A 19,186-nucleotide genomic window follows, 5' to 3' on the forward strand; every position below is an offset into this window, starting at 1 on the left:
ATGAATGCCTCCTATCCAAAGGAGACGACAGAGTGACATGTCCGCTGACGTGCAGGACAAGAAAGGAGCATGACTCATACGGCCATTAAGTGATTTCCCGGGAATGCAGGAAAGATTTGCAATTGTCGAAAAGGGACAATGTTGGGAGCCCTATGCGGCGCCACGTGCACTCGGGTTTCTGAGAAGTAAAACCCCTTGTCAGAACCAGCCTGTGGTTTCTTTGCTGAAGAATAGAAATGTACCTCCTCTCCTCGCCGTTCCCAAGCTTTTCCCGCCAACAAGTGATCACGCCCAACGAATGAATGCCGGACCAGTCAGTGCTTCAGACCATCAGTGCAGTGATGTGTTCGATTGGATGCCGATACCTGAGGGGCGTGCCCTGGATTTGGTTGGTCAACATCTTCAGAGAGGGGCTGGACATAGGGGGGTTTTAAGGACGCTGGAGAGCACGAAATGTCGCTCTGGGCCCTGGGTAAACGGCTCATCCAGTCGCTTCTCGCTATGAACTCTTAACGCTTGCCATTTTGCTGATGTACCCTTCTTTTTCGTGTAAATAATCTTGTAAATAAGTTTCTCAAAGTGCCATTAAACCTGCTTGTACATATTTCACCAACTTCGAAGATTCAATCCTACTTCAACCCCGAGTCTCTGCACGCTACCAAGTGAAGGCCGGGTCGACGTAGCCCCAGCGTCACGACAACTGGTGATCAGCGGTGGGATCTGAATCTACAAGCACAACGACTGGTGACCAGCGTTGGGATCTGAATCTACAAGCCACAACATCTGATGACTGGAGGTGGGATCTGGATCTACAAGCTACAACATCTGGTGATTCGAGGTGGATCAGAATCTACAAGCCACATCTTGTGATCGGAGGTGGCATCTCAAGTAACAAGCAGGCGCAACAATCGGCCAACAAGAAAGCAGCTCGGAACATCGATCGCATGTGTGGGTGAGTGCTTGGCTTTTCTTCTGATGTGGACCAGGTTCTAGAACAGGGTTAGATTTTAGAACTGGTAAAAAGTGTTGAAACGCCTTTAGGTTTGGTAGTTTGCACTGTTGTTTTGGAAGTAGCCGACACTCGGAGCGATCATGGACCTACAAAAGCTGCAGAAACCGGACCTGTTGCTGTTGTGTGAGGAATTGGGAATTGATACAAGTGGTTTGGCACGAAAACCCTTGATTATAAAGGCAATCACTGATCTGGGAACCGATGATGAGGAGCTCAGTGAAGCATGGAACCTCATCGGTCAAAAAAAGGAGCAGCTCAGACAGCAGAAAGAGCGGGAAAAAGAGGAAAAGAGGCGTGAGCGTGAACTTGAGAGGGAAAAAGAGGAAAGGGAGCGCGAACGTGAGTGGGAAAAAGAGGAAAAGAAGCGTGAAAGAGAAGCAAAAAGGCTGGACCAAGAAATTGAGCTCCGGAAATTAGAACTAGAGTTGAGCAAGAGATCGGGCAATTGTCCCCAGCTAGCGGTACCTCTTCTCAACAAGGAGGCAGATTTCAAGATGTCAAAGTACATGCAGCCATATGTGATATCAGGGGATATCGGTCTGTATCTGGCTAACTTTGAGCGAACCTGCGAAAAACTGTCCTTCCAGCGAGACACTTGGTCTCAGAGATTATTGACGGTTCTGCCCTGCGAGGCAGCGGAGGTTGTCGCGCGGCTAAGCAAGGAGGACGCGGACAACTACGAGAAGGTCAAAGCTTGCCTTCTGAGAATAGGCTTAGCGCCGAGGCGTTCAGACAACGTTTTCGGAACGCTACTAAGTCCAGGGACGAGAGTTACCCTGAATTCCTGTACAATTTAAGAGTAAATTTGGGCGAGTGGCTAAAGAGCACTGATTCCTACAGTGATAGGGACGCTGTAATCGAGCGAATTCTTTTGGAGCAGTTTTATAGCTGCCTCCCAGAAAAAGAAAGAAATTGGTTACAGGACCGAGGCGAAATTAAGTCGGCAACTGAAGCTGCCGAACTCATTGAGGAGTACGCTTCGCGTCGACAATTCAGCAACCCAGCAGTGGATAGGCCCCGCAATCCCAAGTTGAGTGTAAATAACCGTCAGAAAAGGCACTTTGCTAGATTTGCAAACGAAGAAAGGAAGGCTTCTTCAGGCAAACGCCCTAGAAAGGACGGCAGTGAGAAAAGTGGGGAAGTGACCAACGCGCAGAACACAAAGAACAAGCTTGGGGCTAGGAAGCCGCTCACATGCTTTAGGTGTAATGAGCAGGGTCACATTGCCGTCAACTGCCGGAAAGAAAAGTTTGTTTTCTCGTATGTCAGTGACTGCGATGAAAATATGCAGCTTTTGGAACCTTACATGCATGACCTAGTAGTCAACGGGAAGCCTTGCAAGGTACTGCGCGATTCGGCCGCAACGATGGATGTTGTCCATCCGGTGTATGTGTCGCCTTCCGACTATACAGGACAGTGTGCGTGGATCCGCCAGGTAGTGGAGGAACAGAGTGTGTGCTTGCCAATCGCGAACGTGGTCATCGAGGGCCCTTTCGGCAAGTTGACAACCGAGGCTGCCGTTTCAGGAAAGCTTCCTAAGTGCTATCCGTATTTGTTCTCCAACAAATCGGATATGCTACTGCGAAAGAGGGGCATCCTTTTCGGAGACAGAGTTGTGCCAGCCTTAACACGTTCAAAGGCGCGAGAACTAGCTACACTGCTAATTCCAGAAAAATCCACCGCGGAGGAAACGACAGCTAAAACAGTGGTCGATGCGGAAGACAGTGGGTCAGAAAACTTTGAGAGCAAGGCATCTCAAATAAGTCAACTTGAAAGTGAGCTTGATGAGACGCGGAATGAGGACGTCCTTGGGAGTAACCTCTTGCCGCCAGTGTCTAGTAATCTCACGAGACTTTTAAGTGGAACCCGAGGGGACCTAGCTATGGAGCAAGCAGTGGTAAATATAACGTTAAACCTTCCCGAGGAGATGGGGGACAACTTGATTTGCCTCAGCGGAAAAGGAAGCAACGCTCAGGAGCTTCTCAGAAAGACGGAGCAGAGAGGAGAACTAAAGAAATCCCAGCTGTCCGATCTGGGCGAAATAATAACAGAGTTTGAGGTCTGTTTCGTGGACAGGCCAGGCAGGACTGATTTGACTGAGTACGATAATGAGCTGACTTCAGACGTGCCAGTGCGATCAAGGTGCTACCGATTCTCTCCAAGGCAAAGAGAAATTCTGGATAGGGAAGTAACTCGCATGCTGGAATTGGGAGTAATAAAACCCTCGGAAAGCGATTATGCTTCGCCTATGATCTTAGTAGAAGCTCCAGGTAAAGACCCTAGGCCTGTTGTAGACTACCGAAAGCTAAATTCTCTCACCAGGGATCAAGTGTATCCTATTCCGAATATTGAGGAGAGAGTAGAACAGGTCAGTAGAGCGGCATATGTGACTACGCTGGACCTTACTCGAGGATACTGGCAAGTACCGCTCACTGAACGCGCCAGCAGATACGCGGCTTTCGTCACTCCGACGGGCAGCTACCAGCCAACAATGATGAGTTTCGGGCTCAAAAATGCTCCATTTTGTTTTTCCCGACTCATGGATAGGGTTTTAAAGGGGTGTGAAACATTCGCAGTGCCTTATTTAGATGACATTGCGGTTTTTTCCGACTCATGGGCGGACCATATGGTACATCTAAGAGCTGTACTGAGCCTTTTGCGTCAAGCTGGACTAACCGTAAAGGCCGAGAAATGTTGCCTGGCAAGGGCGACCGTGGACTACTTGGGTCACAATGTAGGTCAAGGTTTCAGGAAACCCAGCGAGATTAAGATTTCTGCGGTAGCAGACTACCCGCGGCCGAGCACGAAGACGGAAATTCGAGCATTCCTGGGTCTGACTGGGTACTACAATCACTACATCCCTAACTATTCAGCTTTGGCTAGCCCTCTGACCGACGCTCTCCGCAAGACAGAACCGACAAATGTAGTCTGGGACGAACAAAAGGAAGCCTCCTTCGTAAACCTGAAGGCTGTGCTGATTAGCCGTCCGGTATTGCGAGCTCCAGACTATGGCCGAGAATTCACGGTCCAGTGTGATGCCAGTGATCGAGGGTTAGGTGCTGTTCTCTGCCAGAGAGATGACGACGGTAATGAGCACCCTGTGCTCTACCTGAGCAGAAAACTGAGTTCTAGAGAGAGGGCTTATTGCGCGTCAGAGAAAGAGTGCGCTTGCATTGTATGGGCCATTCAAAAATTGCAGTGCTATCTTGGAGGGGCCAAATTCACCGTAGAGACGGACCATTGTCCCCTGGCTTGGCTGCAAACTGCGACATCGAAGAACAGTCGCCTTCTTAGGTGGAGCTTGATTTTACAGCAGTACAATTTTGAAATAAGATACAAAAAGGGGAAGTTAAATGGGAATGCGGACGCGCTTAGCCGCTCTTTCTAAGCGGTCCGAGATGTTCCTCACCATGTATCGAAATTGATAATCAGGTTTTTTTTTTTTTCGTGCGCTTGTATATGTGTGGCTATGTAAAGCAGCACGTTTGGTTTTCTAGGAATACGTGGGTCCTGAACGTCTTGAGAGTGGGCTTTTCTCGAACAACAATGGCAGTTTTCTTTTAACCTGGTCTCTTCAGACGGGAGCCGAGTGCTTGCTTCGACATGTGGTTGAGTTTCAGACAGCTCGAGCAATTTGGCCTACAACAATCAAGACAACGCGACAAGCAACAGCGAGCTTCAAGCGTTCACGTGCAGGCCATTAAGTCGTCTCTTCATGCAGCAGCTGGGACTGCTGCCCTCCGAGACTCTTCTGGCGGGGGAGGAGGCTGTTACGACCAAGCATCCGCATTTGCGCGCTCTATTGTTCGCCTGTGGGCATGGAAAAGTATTGTGGAAATGTGGTGATGGTCCAATGGCTCTAAGTGAGCCTGTTTCCAGGAATCCTGTTTTGTAAGCCTGTTTTGCTTTGTGGACAACCTGCAAATGCCAAATTGACCCTGTCAAGAGAACGTCTGGAAAAACACAAAGAAACGTCCCCCTGCGGGAAATAGCAGGAAGTGCTTTCTTTCTTTTGTTCACCCTTCCAGTCGAGAAGTGCTATCCTCCAGTGATGAATGCCTCCTATCCAAAGGAGACGACAGAGTGACATGTCCGCTGACGTGCAGGACAAGAAAGGAGCATGACTCATACGGCCATTAAGTGATTTCCCGGGAATGCAGGAAAGATTTGCAATTGTCGAAAAGGGACAATGTTGGGAGCCCTATGCGGCGCCACGTGCACTCGGGTTTCTGAGAAGTAAAACCCCTTGTCAGAACCAGCCTGTGGTTTCTTTGCTGAAGAATAGAAATGTACCTCCTCTCCTCGCCGTTCCCAAGCTTTTCCCGCCAACAAGTGATCACGCCCAACGAATGAATGCCGGACCAGTCAGTGCTTCAGACCATCAGTGCAGTGATGTGTTCGATTGGATGCCGATACCTGAGGGGCGTGCCCTGGATTTGGTTGGTCAACATCTTCAGAGAGGGGCTGGACATAGGGGGGTTTTAAGGACGCTGGAGAGCACGAAATGTCGCTCTGGGCCCTGGGTAAACGGCTCATCCAGTCGCTTCTCGCTATGAACTCTTAACGCTTGCCATTTTGCTGATGTACCCTTCTTTTTCGTGTAAATAATCTTGTAAATAAGTTTCTCAAAGTGCCATTAAACCTGCTTGTACATATTTCACCAACTTCGAAGATTCAATCCTACTTCAACCCCGAGTCTCTGCACGCTACCAAGTGAAGGCCGGGTCGACGTAGCCCCAGCGTCACGACAGCGCCAAGCGTCAGCTACTTCACGTTCGGTGGCGTATAAAGAGGCGCGATAGCGCCGGTATTGGCGTGAAACGATAGCGATGACGAGTGTCTTTCATGACCTAGGCGGTACGAGACACTGAGGAGCGCATCTTGAACTTCGCCAGACAGTCGATAGAGCGTATTGGACTGCCAGTAGAGAGCCCATTAAAGTGCTTCCAAGGGCGATAAGCTCTGACACGGCGCCTTTATTAAATATTCCTACGCCACGTGTAGTCGGGTCTGACTTTCGGAAATCGCGGCACATGTGTTTCTGTCTATGGAATGAACAAAATCACGTAGCTGGCTATTTAGCTACGGGAGTAGAAGCAGGCAAATTAATAGAGGCTTTGATCGCATGACACATACATGGCGGCGTTCTAATCTGGCGAATTTAAGTTTCAGAATTGGGGCTATAAATGCCAATAAGAAGCAGTTGTTCAATTGTATATAGCGCCACCATGCTCGTCGTCTGGTTCAGAAGAAAATTGCCTTTCCGCCCCACCTTTTTAAATTTTAGCTTCAGACACAAGTCCATGAATGCCATTATATTCGGAATGCACTTCAACAAACACTATTCGGACTTCGGCACACTCATTAAAAAAGTAATAATAAAAAAGTAAAAAAAAAAAGACTAAAAAAAAACAGTCCCCTCCCCCTTTTCACAACCATCTCAAGGTGTCTTTTAAACCGCACCGAAAGGGGCAGTGTTCTGGTATTTCCAACCAGCCGGGGCACGTTCAGGGCACGTCTGGCTTCGGAGAACACCGACTTGCCCCTGCATTCCACGTGTTTGCAACCTGCGTTCAGGAAACTAATAAGTATGCAAGCTGAGCGAGAATATATTTTCAGCTTAGAGATTGATGCTTTGGAGAACGCGTCGAATGGTTGACAGACGCAGCCCATCCGTTTCCTTCCGACCAAAGGAAATGAAGGCGCACGTGCTAACGACATTCGAGATATTTTATCTGTGAGTCACGGCTCAGTCTCGATTAGAAGAGGAAACGGGCTCTAGATGATTTGGTAATAAGAAACGCTCGGCCTGGCTCGGCTATCTGCTCGGCAGTCACTCCGAGTCGGGGCTATAGCTGCTACCCCGCGCATCATTACCCAAGCTGAAAAGAAATGGGAGTAAGATTTACAGACAAGTGCTTGTCCACGTGCTCGCCGTAGCTGGATGAGAATCAGAGGAGAGAGACAGACAGGAAAAGAAAAGAAAAAAAAAAGTGTGAGTGACGAGGCATCAGAGGCTATGTCGCAATCTAGAGCTACTTCGTGCAACCCGCCTCAGCAGTCGGGCCGCTTCCGAGAACCGGGTGCTCGGCGGCTGGACTGGGCTGGACGCTGAAAGCGCGGATCGTCGACAGACGAAGAATATCTTGACACGATCGCCCGGCTAATCGGCCTGCTGGGCGGCCGCGCCGCCCTCTGCCAGTTTGGACAGCTAATTGCTGCCCAAGGGCACGACCGCGCTAGCTGTCTTTTCCTTCCTTCTAAGGCTAGTGCGCCAGCGTCGTTCCTAGAACTGCCGCATCAGTTTATTATTTGTTCACTCTGTATTTTGCCTTCAGCCCCGTTTGACGTCACTGCGACGTCTGGCCAGCGTCTCACCCCGGCCAGGATTCATTTCCTACAGTCCTCGCCGGGCCAGTGACGTGTGCACATCCTAACCCGGTGCGGCGGAAAATCATTAGCAGCTAAGTCAACAGTGCAGTCGTCGTGAAACATTCGCAGAAGGCCTGGGCTGTGCGCAGCAGACGCTATCAAGGTGATGAAGCAAAGGCCAGTAAAGCACTCTGCCTTTCTGGGTTCCGTATTCCTCAATGTGGCTCTCGCGCCAATTTCATTGTCAGTTCAATACGTCAACTTTGGCCATGCACGGTGTCTCTGCAGGATGTTGCCTCGTTAGCAGGGCTGTGCGCCGCACGAATGCTCTAAGCGGGTTTGGCAGCGACTGTACTTCTTTGTCATTCATTGCATCTACAGCTTTAAGCTCTGCGCAACCGCTGTTCAATCTTTGGAAAGCCAGAAGCCCGGCTCGTTTTGCTATCGGACTGTTCTTCGTAGTTTTTCGCACTCCGCCCAACATAAAAGACTTATTCGGCGGCGGCAAGTATATAAAGGATGTCCTCTGGAAGTCCGCCATGATTCACTGGCAGATTCGGTACCTGTTACGCCGCACGAATGTGACGTAAAACTAAGCGCCGCTGGAGACGTACTGTCGTGACGCTGGGGCTATGTCGACCCGGCCTTCACTTGGTAGCGTGCAGAGACTCGGGGTTGAAGAAGGACTGAATCTTCGAAGTTGGTAAAATATGTACAAGCAGGTTTACTGGCACTTTGAGAAAACGTATTTACAAGAATATTTACATGAAAAAGAAGGGTACATCAGCAAAATGACAAGCGTTAAGAGTTCATAGCGAGAAGCGACTGGATGAGCCGTTTACCCAGGGCCCAGAGCGACATTTCGTGCTCTGCAGCGTCCTTAAAACCCCCCTATGTCCAGCCCCTCTCTGAAGATGTTGACCAACCAAATCCAGGGCACGCCCCTCAGGTATCGGCATCCAATCGAACACATCACTGCACTGATGGTCTGAAGCACTGACTGGTCCGGCATTCATTCGTTGGGCGTGATCACTTGTTGGCGGGAAAAGCTTGGGAACGGCGAGGAGAGGAGGTACATTTCTATTCTTCAGCAAAGAAACCACAGGCTGGTTCTGACAAGGGGTTTTACTTCTCAGAAACCCGAGTGCACGTGGCGCCGCATAGGGCTCCCAACATTGTCCCTTTTCGACAATTGCAAATCTTTCCTGCATTCCCGGGAAATCACTTAATGGCCGTATGAGTCATGCTCCTTTCTTGTCCTGCACGTCAGCGGACATGTCACTCTGTCGTCTCCTTTGGATAGGAGGCATTCATCACTGGAGGATAGCACTTCTCGACTGGAAGGGTGAACAAAAGAAAGAAAGCACTTCCTGCTATTTCCCGCAGGGGGACGTTTCTTTGTGTTTTTCCAGACGTTCTCTTGACAGGGTCAATTTGGCATTTGCAGGTTGTCCACAAAGCAAAACATGCTTACAAAACAGGATTCCTGGAAACAGGCTCACTTAGAGCCATTGGACCATCACCACATATTCACAAAACTTATCCATGCCCACAGGCGAACAATAGAGCGCGCAATTGCGGATGCTTGGTCGTAACAGTACGTACATAGCCAACACAGAGTATAGGGTAGCGGAAGAACATATGCACAGTGTGCCATACGCCTTGTGCCTGAGCCTCCTTCGCTGGTTTGCATCGGATTCATGATCTTATCTGCCCGACTCGTAAGCCTCTTGCAACACGTCACGCAGCATGGCGCTACGGTAGCTGCGAGCGAATCCAACCCATTAAAAGCCAAAACATTCGAGACGGGCCCAGCGCAAGCTACCACAGCAGCCTTGACCAACCGAGACTGCACACTGCATCGAGATCGTTATTTGTCACGTACACGACAGACATCCTGCAGCAGTCCGAGAGCAGCCATATGAACTGCCCACCACACCTGATCTCCGGGCACGAGCTGGACAGTACCCGCACGTGAGTCTTGTGTCGCGCTACCGGTTAATGATACAGGTGCATGTAGGTCGCCATATATGCCCTCACATCATTTTAGACCTTCGTGCCATGCCACAAAACAAATTCAAGCCTGACGCAAAAAGCAGTTTCACTGCTGGCGCTGCGTATAATGGCCTGCGAGACAACAGCAGGAGCTGTGGTAACTGCCGTCTCGCTGGGTTGCGATTGTTAGACGAGAAAACGTATAAAACAACGCGAAAAGCAAAGAAACGTCGGTTCCCAAGAGAAGCCATGCTATGTTAATTGAGAGTGTGTCGACCACCGTTAGTTCCCCCATAAAAATTAATATACGTTGCTAATAAGCTTCACGTTACGTAGTGTCGGTAGCTGCGTGGAAAGCCCATAGTGAAGAAATAATATTTTACGGAGACGATGAAGCAATGCTCGGAAAGAGCCCCGGTAGAGCGCGTCCTTGGAGCGGAAATCTTCCACGCCAGGGACGACATAAAATCCCGGCACAAGAAGCCGCGGTGGCAGAGAGTTATGCAATAGTGCTCAGTGTCCTTTCTCCTCGCTCATTCACGCACCCGTGCTCCAGCGGATTTGGTGAGCAAGTGGAGCAGATTGTCGGCATAATAGCCCCGTTCGCCGCCTTTGTTTTTATTTGAGTCTGCCAATACGCCATTCAGCTGGGTCCATGGTGGGTCCACGCTGTTTAGAGAGTGTAGTCGCTAAAAGCCACAGAGAAAGCCCGACTGTTTTCAAGTCCAAAGACATCTGTTTGGCAGGACGCGGATGTTCCCAGCACATGCTTTCGAAATGCCCTGCAAACTTCATGCCTCATGTTTGGCAGGGAATGGTAAAACTGCAGCAACGGAAGTGCTGGGTGGGTCACTCAAAAATAAAACACAACATTACGTTTTGTTCGAGCGTGAAGCGTAGTACGGAAACTGAAATGAAATATTAATAAAATAGTTTTATGAATTAATATTACTTAATGTAAAGTGCGTAATACATAGGTGGCGTCCGTCGCGCCATCTGTGCGACATTGAGTAAGTTAACCTAAAAAATCGCTGCCGAGTAAATCCTGTAAAAAGAGTTTAAAGATTGTTAAAAGGCGATTGTTGCTGAGAGCCGTCTCTGAACGTAACCTAAAGGTAACATACACTCACTGAAGACAGGAACTGATTACGATGAAGGTAATTGTATACTGTAACCGTTGTCATACCGTCCCATCCTGGCTGCGTTCGCGGCTGGTTTTGCTGTTGTTAAGAGCAAAAAAAAAAACCATGGCATTATGGAACCTAAAGGGGAACATACCCCAGGAAATATGTTCGTAATTTATTTGAATGCTGCAAATTTAAAAATGAATATAGATAGATGGATTTATTGAAAGGAAAAGGCAGAGAGGTAGGCCGGAATAATTCAAATCTGGCCTGCTACTCTGCGCTGGGGAAGGAGAGAAGAAAGAAGGTCATGATGGGTGACGATGTGGGAGAAGGCATATGAAATACATATACAGACACAGTAGCTTGCTTTACAAGCGCGAATCAAGACCGCTGGCGCACAAAAAACGGCAAAGAGCACGCACTGCCTGGACACCCTTCCACTTGTCCTGCCAAGCGCCCAGCAGCAGTTCCTCCGACAGATGCCTCTTGTCCAAACGCTTCAAGGAAGCGGCTAGCACACTTCTTTCGCACGCATACGCTGGACACACCAATAATACATGGTCCACAGTCACTGGGATGCCACAAGTTGAACATTCCGGCGAGTCCATCTGTCCAATTAAATATAAGTACTTGCGCGTGAAAGCCACGTGAAATAAAAAAATTGTACCCACAGGAATCGAACACATGCCTTACAATCAGTACGTGGTGTGAACGGTGGCGCGACGGACGCAACTGGCATGATCAGAGGATTACTGCAAGCAATTTTATACCAGTGAACTATTTTATTGCGTATGCGTTTTAGTTTATGCACTTCAATGCATAATAAAAAAAAAACATATAGCTTTATTGACTTCCTTTTTGTTGTTTTATTTTTTTAGTGACGCCACCCGGCACTTCCGTTGCTACAGTTTTCAGGGAATGGCAGTATGCGGCGGCACCAGCGGCTTGCATTCCGTGGGCACGTGTGTTCTGACTTCTTTTTTTTCTCTGCCCTCATAACTGCTGAGGCTCTCTCGACACTTTGAGACCGAATTAAGGACGATCACGCGACGGCAAGGAGCGCTGATTGCTCGAGCTGCGAGCACGTGTCACTGGCATCCATGGGCACCAACTTGGGCAGCTTGCGAGCATGACGTTGCACCGGCGTTGAATGGCACATGGCACGACGTTTCTACGGCGGTCAATTCTTTATCGAGCGAGAAACTTTACTGCAGGAGGGAATAATGGCACACCGGAATGCCCGACCCTCCTTAGCTCCGTCCACACGTTCGGTCATTAATGAAGATAAACAAACAAAAGAAAAAAATATGTTGAGATATTGACCAACGGGGAGGTATGTTAACTTATAGGCGTATACGTAGTTGAAGTGACCCTTCCTTGGTAAACAGTTTAGCTCAGAGCGATCCGATTGCCCAAGACCCATAGAAACGATGGAGCGTGTCTGAACCTGCGGGATCTGTTGCCCCAAGCGCGAAGCAAGGTAGCAAGCGGGAAAAAAGAAAGCAAGTCTGTAAGTATGCCGGCAGCGCCCTTTGCGTCGCCGAAGAAATTGCGCGCCTCCACCGGTATAATTTAGCAGCCCGATCGGGTCAGAGAGCAAATGGTCGAACGTGATTATGTGCTTTCGGCGTATGAAACAAGAAGTCTGTGGCGAATCTGATGAATCAATTTAAGGAATCGTTTCACCGCCTCCATATCTGCAAGTGTGAGCCTCGTCTTAATGGAACGCTCATGATTATGAGGGCCCACTACCAACTGGGCTGCAGCAACCTGCAAGGGACATTGTTACATGGTTGTATTTAACAGGCCGTATGGGGCCGCAGCCATGCACTCGTGCGCTCCAGCCGAACGTCAGACACTGGCGTCAGGTGAAGCCAAGCCATCTGACAACGTGAAAGCTTCCGCGCGTGTTTCACTGGAAGGGGTCGAGTCGGTAATTCTCATCTGTTATATACAAAACGAGCCAACGTTATCTCAGATGGCTAGAAACAGTAGCCAACTGATGAGCACAGTACGTGGAAAATATGCTTTACCGGAACGCATTAACATGTCAGCGTATACGATACAATAGAGACCGGACGCCACCTCGGTGCTTCGCAAACCAGTGCCTCCTCGAAAGCAGTATTTTTTTGTTTGTTTAATGCCGACAAATAGCGTGAAATGCCAGCTGCTGGTTTGACACGCGAAAGCCCATTGTCGAGGCAAGCCCTCATCGGTGATCGATGCGCTGTGCGCACAATGCGAAATCTTTACACGGACAGTGAAATTACACGCGCAGCTTGCAGTCATTGAAACTAGGCGGTGACAATCACGTGTCACTCGGAGACACTGCAAGCTAACCCAAACCCCCCTCCACATCGGTGATAATAGCGGTGCGGATAGTACAAAGGCAGCCTATCGCAAAACCGCACTGCTTAGCAGTGCGGTTTTGCGATAGGCTGCCCTTGTACTGTCCGCACCGGTATTATCGACGGTGTGGAGGGGGCCGCTTGGAGATGTGTTTGCCTTTAAACTTATAAGTGGCTGATCTCTACCTCAGCTACAGAGAGACAGTTTGAGACATCAGGGTTTCGGGGCAGATATATTCCTCCTGCTATCCGGGAAACCGATGCGTCAAGTGCGGAGATACCGGACAGACGTGTACTGAAGAGCATTGGCCTCGCAGCTCGTGTAAGCGCGGTTATTGCATACTTTCTCGTAATGTCCCTGCCCCGACAATGGGGTGCTGCCGCACAAGGGCTGTGATTCTGCAGTAAATATACCAAAATGTTTTGGTGAGTGAGAAAAATAGATGTCAAGTAGGAGGTCTGGGCGGCGCAGCGAGTCAAGCAAATGAATATAAAAAAACTGAGCAAAAGAAATCTGCGTTCAAGTTTCTTACGTCTACGAGTACATACTGGTATACGAGTAAAACTTTCCTATATGTTTGCATGTTTTCCCTAACAATACGTTGCCTCTTCAAATTCAATAAACAGAATCCACCGCTTCCCAGGTCTGAGCCGACTGCATACTGCCTTTGACGAGCAGAAATTAGGCAGGGAACCATGCGGCATATTAACAGCTCCATCTACAACCCTTAATTATTTTTTCGGTGCGTACGAAGACGATAAAAACGGCGCTCGTTTATTTTCAGTTTAATGCAGAATACTACGCTCACTGACTAGAGTTACGGTTAAATGAAAACAAAACGCCGTTTCGTTTTGTTTTCGTTAAGCCACAAAGACCACACAAAGGCGTAAAACGCGCAGTTCTCCCCTCAGCGTTTTCTCCTTCCGTGATGAGACATCCCTGAGATGTTTGTTTTGCCCAATCTCTATCGAGGCTGCGATTCCCTTCTGCTTTTCGTGAATGAGAAAGAAAAGAGGAAATGCGGGGACGAGGCCACACGAGAGAACAATGAGAAAACGTGCTAAGGTTAAATTCTAACTATGGCGCGTTCAATTCAAGACGCACTGTCCCGAGACAGTGGACCATACATTATTGGTGTGCCCAGTGTATGTGCGTGAACGAAAAGCCTTTTTCTTGAAGCGTTTAGACAAGAGGCCTCTGTCGGAGGAAATGCTGCTGGGCGCTTGACAGGACAAGGGGAATGGTACGTGTCCAGGCAGTGAAGGCTCTTTGCCGTTTTTTGTGCGCCACCGGACTTAACTCGCGCTTGTAAAACAAGTTGATGTGCCTATATATTTCCATATGCCTTCTCCCACATCGCCACCCACCATAATCCTCTTTCTTCTCCCCTTCCGCAGTGCAGAGTAGCAAGACAGATTTTAATCATTCCGGCCAACCTCTACGCCTTTTCTTTCAATAAACCCCCCATCAATCTATCTATCTATCTGAATAAATACGCGCTGTGCCCTTTTATCCATCAGGTCAACTCGTGATGTTAATACTCGCACAAAGGCGATTACGCTTCGTGAAAGCGGCCAGTTCCAGCTTGGTCACGTGCCACGGACAGTTGCGCAAATTACCTGCCTTGCTTCAGACACACTCTGGCCAGATTGGTTCTGCCGCTAGATTTAGTAACACCCGAAGGACACAGTTTGTTCAGTGCCCTCCGCTTCCTTGCGTTGGTGAGCATTGAGGCAATGTAAGGAGCAAGGTGAGCGAGATGATGCGCGCTTCGGCGCGTCTGGTTTTCAATCCTGGCATAAGCCACTTAACAACAGCTATACGTTGGGAGGTCAGACGCCAACGCGTTGTACGTTCACAAAGCGCCGACCAGCGTCGATTATCCCAGTCTTTCTTCGTCAGAAGTCCATTGAGGTTGCCCGTCGACGAAATCGCGGAAGCGCTTAAGCGTATACCCCACAAGAAAGCTATGCAATTCAAATGCAGTCAACTGCTGTAAGCCTGACTATACGCCATTCCAGTCGCCGCTTTTAGTACTTCAGAGTAAGGCTGAACACGTGTTTGTGATCACCGGCCCACGTCGATCCGACCAGCAACGTGCAGCTCCAGCGCGAAGACAGTACTCCCTCGATTCCGCTTAATAGGTGTTGGAAAAGCCCGTTTTTACCATCGGCACAAAGTTTTGGTTGGTATTTTATATTACCGCCGCCATTTCGGAGGAGTTGAGCAGGAAACAATATCACGCCCGCGGATCGGCGCAAACCAGCAACCGATGTTCGATTTCCGTGGACTTATGTCGTGATTGTTTTCGTGTGTGTGTGTGTGCGTGTGTTCTTTGCCTACCGATACAGCTCGCGCTTTCACTGCGCATTGAGACATCACACGCCAATTCTAAATCAAAACAGGATTGTTTGCAAGCGAGCATGCAACTTGTCCCGGAAGTTCTTCTAGCGTAAAAAAAAAAAAAAAAAAAAAAAAGATACGCGTGCATTTTTCACGACTACGATGCGTGTCAAGCACGCGTGACGTTGTCGCCGCCGCCGAGTGTCTCTCCCTCTCTTTTTAGACGGCGCATTTTTTCCCGCGTACATCGCTTGTTTTGGAAGGCTTCGTCCGCCGTCCATCTTGTTGTCAAAGCTCATGACGGCTACGGCACTATCATTAAGATAAGGCGACAGAATAATAATAATAAAAAAAAAATCTGGGCCCGGCTATCGTTGATTAGCAAATGATATTTTTATTCAAGCAGCACAGCTTGTAAAACCGAAAAGTATATAATATCAAACGGGAACGACAATATAAAGATTACAAGTCAAACCGAGGAATTGGCGCTCTGCGGGAATACCACGCTGGCGTTATCGAAAGCATCTTCCCGAGATCGCTTTAACATATTAAGAAAACACGCATGGAACAAAAAATCAGAACCAGGAAATGCCGGCTACGACGTCTTAGCTGGAGGAGAGATTTCGTTGCTATAGCTTTTCACATCCAATTTGAACACGGAAAGCTTGAAATAACTAGCGCGTTAGCTCTGTGGCTGAAAACGATGGCCGCAGTTGAGGATGCTCGAAACTCCTTTCCAGCAGTGGCGAGGCGAACAGTGGTCGAGCGGCATTATTTGCGCTGTAATATATAGCTGGTATGACCTTGTATCAACCTGCTAAGCTTCCCGGTCGGTTTGTCGTCGCCGCAGCGCGACACCGCGAGTTATGCGGAACTCTGAAAAATGGTTACACGTACGAAAACTGAACACATTCGACAAGTCATACGATACCAGCTGCGATGTAATCGTGCGCGAAGGCCAGTTCCCGCCTTCGTTCAGAAACTAGCGTGCACGTTACACACACTACCGCAGAAAAGGAGGCGAGCGAGCAGTCAGCATCTGACAGCAAGTGTGACGGTAATGTGGCAGCGATGCTTCGACACCTAACAAAATCGGCACGCGCCCCAACGTAGAACATAGATTCCCGTCGCGTCCTTTCAGAACAAGTTAGTCGCAGCGCTGCTGAGGGAGGAGCAATGGAGAGGACTACGTGTTTTTCTGCCGCGCTTATTATTAAAAGGAAAGGTGCAGTATTTGTCGCACTTCTCCGTGGACACCTGAACCACGCCGTAAAAGAAGTGAGGAAGGGGAATCAAAGAAGGAAGAGTGTGCGGTGCCGTAGTGGAGACGACGGAATACGACCACCTGGGGTCTTAACGTGCACCGACATCGCTCATCACGCAGACGTCATCGCGTTTGGACTCCATCCAAACGCGGTCGCCGCAGCCGGGTTCGACCTCTTTTAATAGCAGATTTCCTAAGCAATTACGAAATATTTTGTACAGGCACAGAGGGGTACGGCGCATCAACGCAAAAAAAAAAAAAAAAAAAAAAAGGTAAATTGATAAAGTCGCGTGAAGCCTGATATGGAACAAAGGACATCTTCACAAGACAATATAACATGAGTCGTGCAGCATTTTACAATGCACACATGGTGCAGGAGCATGGTGAGCTTGGTAAAAGCTGAGTCCCTTGTCCATATCCCAAAATTAAGAGGGAATGAAAGTGTAAAGGTACACGAGAATAACAGGATGGGCTTCGGTCCCGTCATGTTTTTCATCGTGTCTTTTGCCGCCTAGCATAGCTTCTCTTACCCCTTTACACAAATTGAGCCTTCCCCGCTCTAACACAGAGTACACTTGGTGCGTCCTGATCAAGAAGGCCAAATTGCGACGCGAGACTCTTCAATCCATTTCTGCATGAGAAGCGCCCACCAAGATGCTCCGATTTTACGTCCACCCAGATGTCTGATCGGCGCTGCAGCCCAACCGTCGGATCCAACCACGCTCAGTGTGCGCGGCCGCTTCACCGGGAGCACTTTTTGTTTCTAAAGAAACCTCGAGGGAGCAACGCAGGTGTGAGGCTGACTTACCTTGCCGAACTGGTTACAAGGGAAGCCGAGAATGGTGAAGTTCCTGGTCCCGAACTTCTCCTGGAGTGCATTCAGTTGTGTGTAGGACCAGGTGAACCCTCAGTAGGTCGCCACGTTCACCACAAGCAGCACGTGGCCCCGGTACTGGTCCAGGGTGACGTTGCATTTGCCCAGGACGTCGGGCACCTGAAAGTTGTAGAGCTCGCCGGCGGGACCCACGCGCCGGTAGCAGTCGGCCTTCCGCGGCTGCGCTCCCGCCGTCCCGGCGGCGGCGCACATTAGCGCCAGCAGGAGTCGCGTCAACATCTCGCGCCGTCGCCCTCCGCGTCCGGCGGCTGCGGCGCGAGGCTGCGGCTTTTATCCGGCTGCGCTTCTTCCCCTTCCTCCGCCGCCACGTCACGATCCCTTCCCGCGCGCTCCGCGTCGCTGCTGCGCGCGACGGCGGCTGCAGCCTGCCAGCCATGCCGCGGCGTGATTGAACGTAATTGGGCGCTGCTATAACCGGATCAGTCTATGATGTAAATTTTTTGGTATCTGCTTCCAGCACGCAGTAATGCGCACAGGAAGTTTGCAGACTCGAGCGGCATCTGTAAGCTCTCTTAGCTTCATTATAGAGACACCTGCATAACTGACCCAGGCGTGTAAGCCGAAGCTGCTGTTACTGGCGGCCAGAAAGAAATGTTCGAATGCGGGTCTGACAGGAAGAAGACTTCTGAAAAACTCGACCTTTGAAAGCGACCCGCTTTTCTCGCTCTTAATAAATGCGATAATTCTTGCAGCAGGCCTTGGCGAAGACGAATGTCTGTCACCGCTTCAGGACGAGCTCTTGCCACCGTTCAGACGCTGAAATGTGGCTGGTAAGAATCAGGGGCTCAACGACGTGGGGCGAACCGGCCCACAGAAATCATTCTCCGCCCAACCCAATACGAGCATGGCACTTACACAAAAGAAAGGTCGAGTCTGAAACTCATCGAAAGCTACTGCCCACGAGAATTAGCGATAGCTTACTTCCGCAGATCTCGCATCCGCAGTGCAGTGTTCACCTGGATACCCCATGTGCCCTTAATGGCACACGCTGCCTATAAATGGCCGCGAAGGAATTAGGGCAGGTTATCCACATAGGTGAGCTTGGAAGAACAGGGGAATGAGCTCATTTCATTATCACTTCATGCAATTCCTAAGTGTTTCACTCGCGAATATATATTAGTGCAGTCTCTACGCATTCTTTTTTTTTTTTTTTTTTCACGTATTGCGTGACGGCACAGTGACACTAAATACATCCGCAAGTCCTCGCTTTGGCGGGCTTCCAGTTCTTGCTATTTATTGTCAAAAAAGTGCCCCGTTGAATTTTTATAGCAGTCCTCCTTACTAGTTGTGATCGGGGGACATATTTCAGAAGCAGAAGTTTGCCACGCGTCTTAAGCTTAGACCATTAATATATCAGTGTGTTCATAAAAGCACTTTGGAAATATTCCACAGCTGCCTCACATTTATGTTGAAAAATGGAGTCAATATGTTTCCCGTGCCAGGTTTGTAAGCGCATTTTCGCTATGCATCGGAAGAGTAGAATATTCGCATCGTCATACGCATAATAGTGTTTGATTAGAATATCGCGCAACTGCCTCACAATTAAAAGGTGTTTCAGAGAGCTGGACTCGAATCAGGCCGTTTGCAGTTTTTGCCCGTCTCTTCGGTGCCATAAATCGGAAGGGCTTTTTTTCTTCTTTTTTTTTTTTTTCAGGGAAGGGGGGGGGGGGGGGGAACGCGGCATTGAACGAATTTCTATGTCGTCACGCCGAAGCTCTCGAACTACTGACGTTGAAGATGACCACCATGATTGCGAGTGACAGCCCTTTTGCGACTTTATTTAATACCCTTTTTACATCGTCTGATCCCCTTTGGAAATTTTGCTTTCA

At 49.2% G+C, this 19,186-nt stretch overlaps 1 pseudogene across 1 annotated transcript in view; it reads right to left on the reverse strand.

Moving 5' to 3' along the window:
- The window catches only part of LOC146202545 (glutathione peroxidase-like), a 30,575-nt pseudogene extending 12,962 nt beyond the window's left edge, over window positions 1-17,613 (reverse strand). The window contains exon 1 of the transcript XR_014703720.1: window positions 17,271-17,613. The product of XR_014703720.1 is annotated as a glutathione peroxidase-like (transcript). The remainder of the gene's footprint in view (window positions 1-17,270) is intronic.
- Between the last annotated feature and the right edge of the window lie 1,573 nt (window positions 17,614-19,186).

This window comes from Amblyomma maculatum, chromosome 1 (genome assembly GCF_055883805.1).
Source record: "Amblyomma maculatum isolate TAMU_Amacu chromosome 1, ASM5588380v1, whole genome shotgun sequence".
Lineage (NCBI taxonomy): Eukaryota > Metazoa > Arthropoda > Arachnida > Ixodida > Ixodidae > Amblyomma > Amblyomma maculatum.